Source organism: Dama dama, chromosome 21, assembly GCF_033118175.1.
Source record: "Dama dama isolate Ldn47 chromosome 21, ASM3311817v1, whole genome shotgun sequence".
NCBI classification, from domain to species: domain Eukaryota; kingdom Metazoa; phylum Chordata; class Mammalia; order Artiodactyla; family Cervidae; genus Dama; species Dama dama.
In genome coordinates, this window is record NC_083701.1 from 73726638 (window position 1) to 73743213 (window position 16576).

At 42.4% G+C, this 16576-nt stretch overlaps 1 protein-coding gene across 6 annotated transcripts in view; it reads right to left on the minus strand.

Annotated features, from left to right (window-relative positions):
• The window catches only part of WWP1 (WW domain containing E3 ubiquitin protein ligase 1), a 131571-nt gene extending 116083 nt beyond the window's left edge, over positions 1-15488 (minus strand). For 5 of the 6 annotated variants that reach the window (XM_061123831.1, XM_061123829.1, XM_061123830.1 and 2 more), the window contains exon 1: positions 15346-15488. The gene's annotated coding sequence lies outside the window, so the exon portion shown is untranslated. Of the gene's footprint in view, positions 1-10283; positions 10303-15345 lie in introns of those variants that run through there. The other variant, XM_061123827.1, reaches the window with a different exon arrangement.
• Positions 15489-16576: the final 1088 nt, after the last annotated feature.

Consider the following 16576-nt stretch of genomic DNA (forward strand, 5'->3'; position numbering starts at 1 on the left):
TGAGATAGCAAGACCAAGCTACAAGAACCTAGCAAACCCATAAGAGCCAAACCACTTGTATTATGTTGGTGCAAAAATAATTGCAGTTTTGCATTACTGAACTCTGTCATTTGATAATGGATTACATTCTTCAGTAAATGTGGTTATGTTACACATCATTTTAATGCTCATTTCTCACTTTATGGTTTCTTTGCTAACGACTATTACCTGCCATCTAATTGATATTTATTTTAGACTATAGAAATGATGTTAGACAAAAAGCAAATTCGAGTGATCTTTTTTTATTCAAGTTGAAAATGGGTCAGAAAACAGCAAAGACAAGTTGCAACATGAACGCATTTGGCCCAGGAACTGCTAGCAAACGCACAGTGCAATGGTGGTTCAAGAAGTTTTGCAAAGGACACAAGAACCTTGAAGATGAAGATCATAGTGGCTGGTCATTGGAAGTGGACAATAACCAAACGAGAGCAGTCATTGAAGAAAGTTGATCTTCTTACAACTACCTGAGAAGCTGCCGAAAAACTCAACACTGACCATTCTACGGTCATTAGGCACTTGAAACAAATTGGAAAGGTAAAAAGCTCAATAAGTGGGTGCCTCCTGAGCTGACTGAAAATCAAAAAAATCATCATTTTTGAAGTGTCATCTTCTCTTTTTCTACACAACAACAAACCATTTCTCAATCAGACTGTCACATGCAACAAAAAGTGATTTTATACAATAACCGGCAATGACCAGCTCAGTGGTTAGACCAAGAAGAAGCTCCAAAGCACTCCCTAAAGCCAAACTTGCACCAAGGAAAGGTCAGGGGGCACTGGTCTGCTGCCGGTCTGATCCACTACAGCTTTCTGAATTCTGGCGAAACCATTCCTTCTGAAAAGTATGCTCAGCAAATCAATGAGATGCTCTGTAAACTGCAACGCCTGCAGCCAGCACTGGTCAACAGAAAGGGCCCAATTCTTCTACACAAGGACGTCTGACTGCACGTTGCACAACCAACACTTCAAAAGTTGAACGAACTGGGTTACGAAGTTTTGACTCATCTGTCATATTCGCCTGACCTCTCACCAACCAACTTACCACTTCTTCAAACATCTCAACAACTTTTGGCAGGTAAAACGTTTCCACAACCAGCAGGAAGTAGAAAATGCTTTCCAAGAGTTTCTCGAATAATCTTGAAGCATGAATTTTTATGCTACAGCAATTAAACAAACTTACTTCTCAATGGCAAAAATGTGCTGACTGTAATGGTTCCTATTTTGATTCATAAAGATGTGTTTGAGCCTAGTAAAATGATTTAAAATTCACGGTCTGAAACCACAATTACTTTTGTACCAATCTAATACTGTCCACAGGGATGTTTCAGAGCTTCCACAAAAGCTTATTTGTATACATATGCAAAAACAAAAGCAAAATTCCAAAATAAACAGATGACATTGAGGAAAAAAAATACCAAAAGCACTTCACAGTGCCTGACACATGGTAAATATTAGTCTTTACCCTAAATTATAGCTATTTCCCCCCAGAATCTTTGATTTCAAACTTTTGTGTTCATCAAAATAGCTTTAGTTTTCTCACTTCATTCTAGACTGTAAATTCCAAGAGTGCAGAGAACTCCTGGCCTATACACCATGCCTCCCTCAAAGCTTGGCACACAGGAGTGCTTAATACTATCTAGGTAATTATATTTGGATAATTACTGTCAACAAAATGAATCTTAAAAAACAACTAAGTAAACCACAGGAGTAAAATCAAATAGCTTTATTTAGTTTTCAGGTGCTCTCTTAAGTGAACTACAGTACTTCTCAAATCGATTTTTTTTCCTTTTAAAACTACTTCCGAAATGAAGGAAAAAAGGATAAAAATTCATGTAGAAAACACTCCTTTATTTTTACATATAAAAATTCATGTAGAAAATACTCCTAAGAGTCACCAGCTTAGCAAACACTGCTCTAGATAAAGTCTCACTAAAGGACTGAATGAGACAGGGCATCAAAACTTCTCTGGCCTTGTAATCTTATTAATTCAGAAATGGAGGACAGAACACATTGGATTTTTCTAGCTCATAACTGCTTGACTATAAACACTGCATATTTCATGAAAACAGAGAGTAACAATCATCCACAATCTTTACATCAACTCAACTTGCAACTGTTTCCATTTTTATACTGTTATTTTCCTCCAATATTGATTATTTTTACAAAGTTGCAATCAAAGCAGTACAAATCATTTAATTTTCTAACTCCCATCTCCCACTTACATATAGTAAGAGGTACTGAATACAAATTTGACTGAGTCCTTGGCCAACATCAGAGAACAACTTAATTGATGCTTGTAGTTTTCACAGTATACCTTTGGCAACAATATTCTAGAAGGCCACAAGATGGTGATGTTGCTCTCTAAAAGAAAGTGTTAGTCACTCAGTCGCGTCCACCTCTTTGTGACCCCATGGACTGTAGCCTGCCAGGTTCCTCTGTCCATGGGAATTCTCCAGGCAGGAATACTGGAGTAGGTAGCCATTCCTTTCTCCAGGGGATCTTCCCCAGCCAGGGATCGAACCGGGGTCTCCTGCACTGCAGGCAGATTCTTCACATTCTGAGCCACCAGGGAAGTGCACCTTTTAAAAATATAATCGAGTATCTTACACCAACTTACCAAAATACTGAATTAATAGTTCTCCTCCAATTCAAGTAAAGAATATTAAAATGTCTCTACCTACTAGAAAACATTAATGAGTAAGAAAATATACTCATCAAATTTAGCAGGAACTATTTTGATTTTCAAGGCAACAGTTACGGTCCTTAAAAACACAGGATTCCAGCATTATTATTGTGTCTTCTATCACACGAATCTTTCCCTCGCTCCCTGCTCCATCCCCTCCTTCAGGAAACTAAAAACAAAACATGAAAAAAGAAATACATTTTTACTTATTGACTAACTTTATTTTTCATAATTATTCTTAATTTAGAGAGATAATTCGTACTGCTATTTTCAAAGACTTGACACTAAAATGTGTTTCCATCAACAAAGGTAAACTACACCAAAATGCAAATGACACAGTTTCTAATTTGCACAATTTCTCAATTTCTTATACAATATTATGCTTGTAATGGCAAATTATCAAAGTTTCCTTTTTTAATTTTTTTTTTTTTAACCAAAGCTTTTCAAGCAGAAAAATGTTTGCAGTTGGCAATTTTCCCTACACCTTAGTACCAGTAGAAGGCAGGTTTCCCATTCCTGTGGTGCATAGTCAATTAAAAGAAAAATCAAATAACAGCATCTTAAAACTTAGGTTCTAAGCCTATAGAATCAATTTAAGATAATACTTAAAAAAAAAAAAAAGCTTCATAAATACCCCCCTGGGCAGAATAGTAAGATGACAGAGCGTAGCTCCGTGAGACCAGCAGCCGGGCAGCACTCACGTGGGCACCTAAATGACACAGAAACATGGCCAATCTTAAACCTGGAATCCGAACCATCAGGCCTCTGACTCCAAAAGCAGTAAGACTCACACTGACCATTTATTAGGTTCCTGTTTGTCTGTTATGTTGCCAAAAAAAAAACCCCAAAACTATCTCTAATGTCCTTCACAGTCTTTACTATCTCTTCTAGCAGGTAAGGAAAATGAGGTTTTAAGAATTTAAGTAAATTGCACAGGGTTACAAAACTGGTGAAAGTCAGAATTTTGAACACAGATCTCCTGGGCTCAAAGCCAAAGCTCTTTTCACTACATTTGTGTTACAAAAAGGATATTAAAAAAAGAAATGCTGAGCTAAACCCAAGACTGAATATGAACAGTCTGCTATATCAATCTGATGTTCCTATTCTTTTACTATTTTATCACTTAAGCAACTTTATAATAGGGTGGTTTTGTGGGGCTTTTAAGCTAGGTCACTAAAAATGCTTTCCCTGAAAGCTCAAAAGGTACTTTAAAACAAGGAATGTGTAAAAAGCATAAACACATTAACAATGAAGAAGATAGATTGCTGGGACTATGTTTAATAAATCATTTTCATGTATTCTGAGAAAAAACGCCCAGGCCAACCTAACATTCTCATTCTGCAAAGATTTCATGTAATTACATCACGTAACATCTCATATTTCAAAATGACAAACATTTCCATCAATAATCTGTCATTTATTTCAAAGTGTAGTATTTTAATAATATGTGCCTATAAAACTTTCCTTCAAATTCAAAAATGTTAAAGGCTTGGTATTTTTCAAATACACAGTACTTGCTCTGAAGTAGCAAAAAGCACAGAGTCACCAATCAGAGCGGAAGCTGAGGCTGAGAGGTGATTAAGAGGCCCGCTGACGGACACACAGAAAGGTTCCTAACGTCAAGGCCAAACCCAGGCCTGCTGCTGAGGCCGACACTCTTCTGCCCTGCACTGGCCACTAGAACAGCACAACCCAAAGTGACATTCACCCCACAACACGGCCTGACTGTTTCTAAATACATTAAGGCTTCTAAGTTCCCTGCATTTAAGTAGCCGTGGAGATCTGCTAACTCTTCAGTTCCAAAGTGCCAACTCCTAGTGTGAGAAGAGCATACTGGGTAACGCCAGCAGAGTCCAAACTTCAATTCTCCTACTCGGTTGTATTCACCACCCTCTCTGAGGCTTGGTTTTCTTACCTGTAAAATGAAGATATCAACTTAACTTTTGTGAAGGGGAAATGTGTTAACATTAACTCTAAGAAACTGGAATTGTTTCCAGAATGAAATAGAGACGATGCCGAGTAACTGGTAACTTCCTAAACATCCTCCCATCACCATCACCATTGATACTCTCAATGGCTCTGAGAAACACCACTATTTTTCTGCCGCATCAATACTGCCACAACAGTACAGAGCAGAGCAGGTTGAGGAGCACGTCCATCACACGACCGACCACGCTGCAAAGTGACACAAAGCAAGCTGCCCACTCCTGTAGTCAGGGTCAGATCAAACCACACTGAATCACTCCAGAGGTACATAGCACTGCTAAACTCTCTGTGCTAATTACAGGACTTCAAGATACTTTACGACTACTCCAGTAACAGAACACAGTGCTCATTTACTTTTTACAAAGAATTTTAAACCAGGCTGCTAAGTATGAACTTTCAGATATCTCCATTCTTACAAACTTAACTTCGTAACTCACTTGGTGACAAAAACCGAACTGACCTGAACTCATCCGGCAGCAAAATTTGACCAGATGTGTGACTATCTACTGTCCTTATGTATCCATAACTAGACATTTGCCAAGGAAAGTACAGAGTGCTGGGGTTTTATATAACAGAGAATATGGAGTAATTACACATTTCTAAAATTTAAAAAAAAATTATTTCTACAACACATTTGACACCAAAAACAAGGTATTATAAACCCATCCTAGTGAATATTTACTCAGTACTAAGTATCAGGTTTAAGTCATGCAATAAATCTACAAATAGGTATTATTATTACTACTATCATTTTACATGTGAGTACCCAGTTTACATATGCTAAAACTGGGGCTTAATCTAAGGCTCTCCTTACCAAGATCACTGTGCTGTGTGTGTTTAGTCCCTCAGTCCTGACTCTGCAACCATGGACTATGTGCAGCTCACCAGGCTCCTCTGTCCATGGGGATTTTCCAAGCAAGAATACTGGAGTGGGGAGCCTATCCCTTCTCCAGGGGATCTTCCCGACCCAGGTATCGATTCCGGATCTCCTGCATTGCAGGTCAACTCTTTGCCAGCTGAGCTACCTGGGAAGCCAAACCAATAAGTAAGTGCCAGAATGCAGTCTAGGTTTGTCTAACTTGAAGGCCTAAGCTCTTAAACAGTTTAGCTAATACTTCACAGGAAAATTAAATTACAATGAAAGTTTTTAAAACAAATTATAATTATCAAAAATTTTTAATGTAGCACAATGAAATTCCTGAGTATGATGTACACTTTCCTTTCTGGGTAGTCACATCTAAACATCAACACATTTCATAGCTCGAAGGACAAAAAGAGATGAGTTTATTGTCGCTTTGCTTCCCAAAGAACTGGTCAGTCAGTGGAAACAAAAACAATAGGCTCCTTGAACAAATGCCAACTGATCCTTTCCACTCAAATTTAGAAAGAATCATGGGTTTAGCATGTTTTTTAACCACAAAATGTACTAAGACGATAAAAATAAGGTTGATATGTAGCTTAAGTTTTTCCGGGAACAGCCCCAATGTAAAGACCTGCTGTTCCAACGCGAGACAGGACCACAGGCCTGAGGGGATCACAGCCACAGACGCACGTCATCAGGACCACCGCGCTGAGCACAGGTCAGGGAAAATAAGCTTCAAAGCTTTGGGTTTTTTTTTCCTTTTAGATTGATCAATTTAAAATTTAAACTTTCTCTCAGGACTTTCTCCTCAAATCAATATCCTTATTCGAAGCAATGGCTTTTCTCCACAAAAGACATATTACGGCCCCCATTCAATCTACTTTCTACCCAAAAGACCAAATTCCAAGTTAAACACACTTCATTCAAAATCTCCATTTCTGAGTAGCTTAGTTTATCTTAATTAAGTGAAAAGCAGTAAGATTACTGGATAAATAATCACAGTATCTAACTTGTTTCAGCTGAGGCAGTTTTTAAAAAAGGAATACTTTCATTCATAAAAACATATTTTGTAGAAATATAGGGAAATTTTTTAAACAAGGAATCATGATGGGTGCCTCTTTCAGGGTTACTTCTCTTGCCTACTTCTCACTATAATCACTATGTATTAGGTTTCTATAGGTCGCTTGGACCAAGTCCTTGACAATTTTCTGGCTCATACTTGGTCTTTCAGTTGTGTCCAACTCTTTGCAACCCTACAGACTGTACTGGTTTTTCCATAGTCATGTACGGATGTGAGAGCTGGACAATAAAAAAGGCTGAGCACCTAAGAACTGATGCCTTCAAACTGTGGTGCTGGAGAAGACTCTTGAGAGTCCCTTGGACTGCAAGGAGATCAAACCAGTCAATCCTAAAGGAAATCAACCCCGAACATTCACTGGAAGGACTGATGCTGAAGTTGAAGCTCCAATATGTTGACCACCTGATGCAAAGAGCCGAATCAATGGAAAAGACCGATATTTGCTGGCAAAGACTGAAAGCGGGAGGAGAAGGGGAAGACAGAGGAAGAGATGGCTGGATGGCATCACCAACTCGGTGGACATCAGTTTGGGCCGACTCCAGGAGATGGTGAAGGACAGGGAAGCCTGGTATGTTGCAGTCCATGGGGCTGCAAAGAGTTGGACAAGACTGAGCGACTGAACAATAATTTACTGAACCCTATAGGTTAAACAATGGTCTTAAAGAACATCAAAACCCCAAACTATCCATTCAGTTTATACCAACAGCTCTCAAACTAACGTGTACAAAATCATCTGAGGTATTTACTAAAAATGAAGGTTCATGAGCTCCACTCAGACCATACCACAGATGTTGAAGAGTACAGAACCTACATTTAACCAATATGTTGGTAACCCAGACGACCGTGATACAGGGACTGCACCTCAACAACTTATGACCCACCCTGTATTTCATCCAATGACAGTGTTAACAGTTTCCTGGTCCTAGACTGTACAGCCAAACCATCACCAGCTGATATACCGCAGCCATGCTGAGTCCGTATCTTTCTCAGATTCACTCTTAACCTTTAGGCAACTTATTTTTTAAGCTAAGAGATGAAATTTGACATGCAGCTCTGCCTATGCCAAACTAAACTACATCTGTCCTTGAGAAATGAGCGGCTCACAGAAAATTTTCAACTTGTTAATAATGAGTTGAGGGCAGTTAAAATGAATCAAGGGCTGCTAATGTCCAACGGACCACATTTTCTTTCTGCTTTACAAATAATATTTCAATGACTCCTTACAAAAACCCAGAAGATATTTTTTTCCTTTTACAGAAGAAACTGAAGTAACACTGCTGTTAACCATCACTGACAAAACTCAGGTGTGCCTCACTCTAAAGCTACAGCTTTTGACCCACGCGCAGGAATGCCTTTAATTCTTAAACTGAATTTAAGAACAGAAAGATCTAATTTATTTACTTCTAAGATAAAGTAAGTATGCCCTAACTTACACAGAGCAAGCTCATTTGACTAATTCTCCTCCCCACACTAACTAAACACAAAGCATGGTTCACCATGGCAAGCTGGAGCTAAGGTGCAACAGGAGTATCCGACTTCAAGTCAGGACGCAAGTCAGTTTGCGTCAGATTAGGACCATGGAGTCCTAATCATGGGTATACTAAACAGCTATCAAAGAACTTGTTTTGCTTAGTTAAAGAAAAAGCTATCACACCTGCAATTCTGTTAATGCTAGCACATTTTTAAACCACTCATGTAATTTAGGACAGGGAGGAGGGCATAAAGAAACACCTTAAGGTAATTCAATCTACACCTTTCTCTGTGCCCTAGCTGCTCCTATTTATATAAACAATGTTTCTCAGTACTGAACACTCAATTACCAAGTTCTGCCCACAACAGCCAACATCGTACTATACTCAGAAATTTGCAAAGAGATTTGCACCAGAAGGCAGAAATCTACTCAAAATTAAAAAATGCTCCAAATCTACACCTAAATTCTTCAAATGAAATATATTGGTTCATTATTCTATGCAGAAGCTATAATGTAATAACAACAAAACATACATTTATTTTCTTCATTCCATAGTTAGCCATAATATTACTTAGCATATAACTCGAACTAAAAGAAAAAAAAGATACTACTGAGATAGTGACAGTGAGATACAGATAAAATGAGAACACTCTAGGTAGCAATCAATGAACCTACCTGTTCCACGGAAGGAGAAGCACTTCCTTACCGTTCCTTACATATTGCTAAGGAGACAGGACTTCCATTCCAGTCTCCACAAGGAAAGAATATTGTCTCCATTATAACACTCTCTCCAAGAAAGGGTGGCTTATCCTAAACTTTCCCCAACACTGCAAACAGAGAATACTATTTGTGAGGCACCAGTTTGCTCAAGGCTAGTCAAGGCCAGGAGCTCTGCTAACCCAGGTCTGGCATCGAATCACAAGAGCCAATCAATCTCTGCCTATTTAATGCACAGGATACTGACTGGGATTTGTCTGATCCAAATGGTTAAACCGGGTAAATCACTGCCTCAGAGGGGCCTGAGCTCTCGATCTAGAACTTTCTTACCCTGAAGTACAGCAAGTCGATCTTGCCCATTATGGTGGCACACTGGGTCAAACCCCAGAGACCCCAAACTTTCTCTTCTTTTCTACCCCAGGAGGACTGGCTATTCCCATCTGTGTAACAAGCCAAACACACTATCATTTGCACTTGAGACTCAACTTTCCATGTGACAGGCCCAGACTCCAGGAACTAAAAGTACCAGGCAGCTCAAGTCTCAGCTTCCAAAACAGTTTTCCAGAAGCCCCGTTCCTGGGATTCACATACTTGTCTAGTCCCTTTCCCTTGAATCTGGACCTATGACCTGCTTTAACCAACAGAATATGACAGAAATAAGACTAGGCTGGTTCCAAGCCTATGCCTTAAGGTCTGGTGGCTTCTGCTTTTGCACTCCTGGAAGCCCTTAGCCACACATATGTGAGGCCAGCAATCCTGGAAAGGCCACATGGAGAAAAGTGGCCCTGAGACAAGACTGTGTGGTAAATAAGAAGGAGGAAGGGGGAGAGAGAGAGAGAGAAGAGCAGCACCTAACTGAATGCTAGCCATGAAAGCAACCACCGGCAAAACCAGCACAACTGCTCAAGTGGCCCAGCCCGGAGCGGAAGCCTGTGAACCAAAAGCAAAAAAGAACAACAAAAAAGAAAAACCGAAAAAACCACACACCCCACCCCCCCACCAAAAAAACCTGGTTGTTCAGTCATTTAGTTTCACGTTTGTTACACAGTAACAAGTAAGGGAAACAGCACTCCTCTGTTCCCCTTGTCTTTCTGCCTCATTTGTTCAAAACCATAAAAAATGACAAAGGTAAATTATCACAATCTGAACTATTCACACAATCCCAGAAGATGAAGTCCGTGCCCTTCCCGCGGTCAGGGCCTCCCCTCGGCTCCCTGTCCCCAGAGCGCAGGCTCCCACAGCCCTGCACGCCCAGCCCTGAGCCCATGGCCAGCCAGGCAGCAGGGACACCGCGGAGTGCTGTGAGCAAACGACAAGCTCCAGGAGAGTCAAGGCAGATGTGTGTCTTTCTTAGTTCAGTTCAGTCGCTCAGTCGTGTCCGACTCTTTACAACCCCATGACGGCAGCAGGCCAGGCCTCCCTGTCCATCACCAACTCCCAGAGCTTACCCAAACCCATGTCCATTGAGTCGGTGATGCCATCCAACCATCTCATCCTCCGTCGTCCCCTTCTCCTCGTCCTCAATCTTTCCCAGCATGAGGGTCTCTTCAAGTGAGTCAGCTCTTCGCATCAGGTGGCCAAAGTATTGGAGTTTCAGCTTCAGCATCCTTCCAATGAACACCCAGGACTGATCTCCTTTAGGATGGACTGGTTGGATCTCCTTGCAGTCCAAGGGACTCTCAAGAGTCTTCTTCAACACCACAGTTCAAAAGCATCAATTCTTCTACACTCAGCTTTCTTTACAGTCCAACTGTCACATCCATACATGACCACTGGGAAAACCATAGCCTTGACTAGACAGACCTTTGCTGGCAAAGTAATGTCTCTGATTTTTAATATGCTATCTAGGTTGGTCATAACAGACTTTATGAATTACCTGACAAATGGCTTTACAAAATATATGCCCCAAAAGTCATAAACATATGAATTTGAAATGTATCCTAAGAGTTTTTAAGGTAAACTTCTTTTTAAATGACAAAGCTTCTTACGTACTGGCAAAAACTGTGAAGTATCATGATACATACTTTTGAAAATCAGATCCTGATTTATATCCTCCTAAAATACAAATCTTCATAGACAAAGCTTCATTAAAAAGGTTTATAAAAGAACAAACTTCTTCTGTAAAAACAGGTGAAGTAAAACCAACAGATTTTCAAAAGGAAATTAATACCTACATTTCACCAATGTACTTTTTCAGACAAGAAATCACCTTTTGATTTTTCCTTGATAGAAGAGTAACTACTTGTGATAAACACTAAACATTTTCAAATTTATGTACCAATAGCAACTACAATGAAGGTACCATTTTAACACAGAGGAGGAAACAGACAAGCTCAGATCTACACAGTAAAAAAAAAGTTGTTTTTTTTTTTTAAGTAAAAAAGCTTACTACAGGTTCCAAACAGGTAAACTCAAACTCCTCACATAAAATCTTCAGTTAAATTTCCATTTTAGATGAACAGTTGATGGGAAAAGAATACTGACTCAGGAACAAAAAGATGGGTTTTAGCTCTAGTTCTAGTTTTAGCCACCTGCTAGCTTGCTAGCCATATACCCTGGAAACGTCACGTTTTTTTACTTCTTTGAGCTTCACTATCTTCATCTAAAAGGCAATTATTCCTGACACACCTACTGTTCAGTTGTCATGAGAATCAAATGACGATGTATATAACCCATGACGGAAAAGTGTAAAATACTGTCATATATAAAATATGGTATTCTCCTTAGCGCCAGCAGCAAGGAGTTAAAAAAAACCACCTCTGTGTGTGCTTTTTATCAGACACTTCTCCTCCACTGTGTATGACTAGCTGCGTGTGTGCACGTGTGCTAAGTCGCTGCGGTCGTGTACGACTCCTTGCAACCCCATGGACTGTAGCCCGTCAGACTTCTCTGTCCATGGGATTCTCCAGGCAAGAATACTGGACTGGGTTGCCATGCCCTTCTCCATGGATTACTAGCTAGTTACTTCAATAACCACCACTAAGGCTAATTTATTGGCTTTCAGTGCTTGTTATTATTACATCATATTTTTATAGAAAGAGTAAAAAAGATCCCAGCCTTCCTAATAATTATGGAATCAAAGTTTCCACAGCTATAAAGGATACTGTGTAATAACTTACTCTGGTTCTCCACCAGGAAGACAATCCTATAGAGGCAGAAAAGTCAACCACTTACTCATCAAATTACGCTTTAACCATAACAGGCAGAGTTAGCTACTTAATCCAATGAAAAAAAATCACTGACTAGGTCTCCGCACTTCAGTATTCTGTAGTTTTATTTAATAAAGTGTTCTTGAGTGAAGAACTATTCTTAAGTAGGAATGCCTGAATATAGAAGATAAAAGTTCTTAAAAGTTTATTTCACTTACTTCCCCTCCAGCCCCACCTCTCCAACCCAAACTGAGATACAAAGGAAACCAAGGAGAGCATGACCATCTTGGTATTCCTAGCTGATCTCCATATACCCAATTCATCCATCAGTCTCACTAGCTCCCCTGTACATGGAAAACAGGAAAGGTACAGACAGTCTAATAAAAATCTAAAATCCAAGAATCACAAAATGTTAAGAACTGGAAGGAACCTCCCAGGATCCCTACTGATGAGGTCACTTAAAGATAGTGATTGCATTCAGTTGATGGTAAATCAGTTGTACACATCTCCAGACAAGAAAACCATCACTGTCCATCAACTCCTCATTCTACTTTACCCATTTGCTAACTGAAATACTTGGGACAAATCACTTAACTTCTTGGATTTGTCGGTTCTGTAACTGAATAGTAAATAAGTTAAGTCAAAATTCTCTGTAAGCAAAAAACCGCAAGTCTAAGGGAGATAGTGTCACTAGATGTACATACAATACGTCTCTACAGCAGAGGTTCTCACTGCTAAAAGGAAACATTTGGAGGTTCTATTGTTTTAAAAGGTCCCCAGTAACTCTGAGCACTGCTCCCAACCCACTGGCCCATAGGTTCCAGGAATGAGATTTAGGTGGTCCAGACTCCTTGAAATTTATCCACAAAGCACAGGTATATATGCAAATTTTCCAGGCCAACAGCTTTCTTTAGTTTCGGCAAGGGTTACTAATCCCTGAAAGGTTGAGAACTACCGCTATAAAGTAGGCTGAAGATAAAGCTTCTGTGGCTGTTGCTCAAAATGTACCACTATTCTCTCAACCAGCCTGGACCAGAACCTCAGTTACTTTACTTTCCTCTTTTTCTCTCTCATCAAATTCTGTCTATTCTACTTCCTTCCTCCATCCCTACAACTGCCAGCAGAGTTGAGACCCTGACACCTTTGACCACAGCAATGACGTCTGTTGTACCTCCAAGTTCTACTTCACTTCACACGACAAGCTGCTGTCAGATTAATCGTCTGAAAACAAAGCTTTAATCATTTCCTTCCCAACTCAAAAATCATCTGTAAAACCCCCGTCGTGTACTAAATCCAAGGTTACTGCCAAAAGCAGTCCATAAGCTGGTTGAAATTTTTACTTGAAGTTTTACCACCCATTATGCATGCATGCGTATTAAGTTGCTTCACTCGTGTCTGACTTTCTGCAACCCTACAGATTATAGCCCGCCAGGCTCCTGGGTCCATGGGAATCTCCAAGCAAGAATACTGGAATGGGTTGCCACGCCCTCCTCCAGGAGATCCTCCTGATCCAGGGACTGAACCCACATCTCTTACAATTCCTGCACTGACAGGTGGGTTCTTTACTACTAGTGCCTCTTGGGAGGCCCCTTATATTGGTACTAATAAGTTATATTTCATCCAAACATACTTGCCTCTTCCCCAAATGTATTAACTCTGAGCTCTTAATCCCTTCTCTCTGCCTGGATTACCTTTCCTATCAAAAGTCTATAGTCATTCTTCAAACCAAAGATTTCAAAAACCAGCTGTATGAAATAACCCCCCTAATTCTACCTTGCCAAATAAGATGTGAGCTCTCACCCCTCTGAATCTGAATTCAGTATGATTCAGATTCTTTTAATATTATGTATTAAAAGACAAATTAGGCATCTGTGTACAGAACTTCCTACCTGCCTAACTAGTCTGTGAAGGCAGAAACTGTTAACACTCTCATCTTTATATTCCCCCAAATACATTGCAGTCATGCAGTAGATGCTTAATAATCGTGTAAGTAAGTAGAAGAACTTTCAGCCTTCACAGGATAAGCAGATTATTATCTCTTGAAGGCAGAGACCTTACATGCAACATTTCAGCTTCCAAATATATAACCTTTCGTTACTGCCTTTCAAAGCCCTATGTTGTAGGTCATATAAATAGTTTTGCATTATAAGGGAAGACCCATTTGAAAATGTTAATAAGCTACTTGAGAAAGAACAATTTTCCCACTTTACACTTCTCAATTTGAAGAGCTCCCAACACTGTTTTCAATTTAAAAAATATTATTTATGAAAAATGATAAATTCAGCCACAGATAACTATCTACTTTATGACTAAAAACAAGTCACATAAATAAAAGAATGCCTTTCTTCTTTAAAAGGTCCATTTCGCTTGCATAATACATACAGACTTAATGAGACAGGTAAAGTGGATTTATACATAAGCATGAACCCTTTACACTGTACACTAGGTATTTCAGGCAAAAACAAAAATCCAAAGAGAAGGAAGATAACTTTGGACTGTGTCCTTTTACATTACTATTACCAATAACATTTTAAAGCAGAAACTCACATCTTTTGCACACTAGCTACACACAGAGATAAAAACCAATCAAACAGGAAAAGAAAGCCACATGAAAGCCCCTGGCAAAAATTTTTATCCTGAAAGAGCAAAAATGCAAACGTAACAAATACTTTTCTTCTTTGGTGATGAAGGTTTCATAGAATCACGGTGAAGCAAAGGAAGCTCAACTCCGAAACCTATGGAGCAAAGAAAAGGCTTGTTGTGCACAAGACGGATGGTTTAAAGGCTGCAAAAAGCAATGGGCTGATGACAAAAATTTTTTAAATGTCTAAAGAGAGGAAAAGGGAGAAAAGTCCGAGTCACAATAAGATAAGGACGAGTAAAAACTGCAAGGTCACTGGGACCCAGCAGGTCACAAAGGTGGAGGTGGGGGTTGTGTCGCGGGGGGGAGGGGGGGGGCGGCAGCCGCAGAGTCGGGGAAGAACCGGTGGCGATAACATGTCAGGAAAAAAAAAAAAAGGCGTTCTGAGTCGGGGACCCTCGCCTCGGGATGGCGGAACTGAGGTGGAAGCCGGGGCAACGAGCCCCCGGACGAGGGCTCTGAGGGGAGGCGAGGAAAAGGCAAGGAGCGGGCGGAGGAAGCCCGAGGACCGCGGCTGCCGAGTCACGGAAGCGCCGGGCGCCCGTCTCCTCAGCTCGGGCCCGGACCCTAGACCCCACCTCAGAGCACTGCCGGCCGCCGGGCTGCGGCCGGGCCCCGACGGCCCTCGAGGGGGGTCCCGCCCCGGGGCGGGCCGCGCGGGCCCCGGGCGCCGCCTGAGGGGGTCCCCGCCCGCGCCCCCGCGCGCCGCGGCGTCCTCACCCGGCGCGAAGCCGTCGGCTCCCGGCGGCCCCGGCGGCGGCGCCTCCTCCACAGGCGGGCGCCCTCAGCCTTCGGCGCCCAAGACCGCCATCTCTCAGCAGGCGCGGCGGCGGCGGCGGCAGCTACCCAGGCTGCGGCCCCGGCAGCCCAGGCCGCCCGCAGCCACTAGGAACCCGCTCGCCGCGCTCGCCGACACCCGTCCCCGCCGACACCCGCCCCTCCCCCCACCCCGCCCCGGCCTCGCACCGCCCCCGGCCGGCCCCACACCTCCCCTCCCGGGAGCGCGCCGCGTGCCCGCGCAGCCGGCGCCGCTCCCCGAGCGCGCGCGCGCGCGCCCCCCACCCCCCACCCCACGCCCCGCGCCGACCCGGGCCCCGCGCTTCCAAGTCCGGACCCGGAATCCGGCTCACCGCGAGCATGCGCAGTGAGGGAGCGCCCCCCCCGCCCCTACCGCCCCGCCCCGCCCCTACCGCCCCGCCCCCACCGCGGCCGACTGTGGAGAACTCCGCCCTCCGGGTCTTCGAGGTGAGGAAGGGGGAAGGCCAGCCAATGGGAGGTAGGGGGCGGGGCCTGAGCCTGTGCAAGGGGCGGGGCCGCCGCCGAGATTTGGGAAGAGGTTTCTGGAAGCCAGAGCTGGGTGCTGAGGCTGGGCTTTCCGGTTCGCGGTCGAACCGGTGCGGGACTTCCAGTAAGGCTTACGGGGCCCTGGAGTTCTTCCTTTCATCACTTTACGCAAAAGGAAGCTGTTAGTACTCCGTGGCCTCGCTGAATTTTTGATCCAGAGCCATTGGAAGAGTAAATAATTGCATTTAGCACATGGTAGTACCAGAAGACTTCTAGTCCGCTTTTGCTACTAACCTAAACATTGACTCCCCTAACCCCCAAGCGCCAATGCTTTGGCCACCTGATGAGAAGAACTGACTCACTGGAAAAGACCATGATGTTGGGAAAGACTGAAGCCGGGAGGAGAAGGGGACAACAGAGGATGAGATGGTTGGATGGCATCACCGACTGGATGCACATGAGTTTGAGCAAGCTCTGGAAGTTGGTGATAAACAGGGAGGGTTGGCGTCCTGTAGTCCATGGGGTCGCAAAGACTCGGGACAGGACTGAGCGACTGAACTGAAATGAACCCCACAAGAGTACAGTGATAAATACGAAGCGAGAGCTTGTATTGTGCGATCAATCCAAACAGCAGTTGCGTAAGAAGCGTCTATTATCCTCGTTAATG